This window comes from Plectropomus leopardus, chromosome 20, assembly GCF_008729295.1.
Source record: "Plectropomus leopardus isolate mb chromosome 20, YSFRI_Pleo_2.0, whole genome shotgun sequence".
NCBI classification, from domain to species: Eukaryota; Metazoa; Chordata; class Actinopteri; order Perciformes; family Serranidae; genus Plectropomus; species Plectropomus leopardus.
The window spans coordinates 14,950,960-14,951,417 of NC_056482.1; positions in this window are offsets into that span (position 1 = coordinate 14,950,960).

Below are 458 nucleotides of genomic sequence, written 5' to 3' on the forward strand. Positions count from 1 at the left end.
CCCAGTACACAGGGAATCAAACCATTACGTCTTCCCTCTCTCCAGCTGCCTGTGTGTGTGGAGTAAGCATAACGTAATGGCCAAGAGAGCCGCAGCCAACCACAGAGCGCACGCAGACGCTGGTATCTTTAGCAGCCAATCCGCCTGAACACATCGCCGGAGTGGGCGTTCAGTGCGTGCGTAAAGACGCATGTGTGAGCCTGACCATCATGCGATGTTCACAGCTTCGGTTTATTCTTATTTTCGCCAATATTTTTTTTTCTAAAACATATAATAAAGTAAAATGCTCTGCTGCATCACACTTGAATTAAGAGTAATCACGTTATTTTTATTTTTATTTTTACATGCATTCGTCAAAAATGTTCTGCACCATTGATTTAGTTGCAAAAATAATTTATTATTATTATTATTATTTATCAAATTGAGATATAATTTTTTATGCTCTTTACCATGGAATG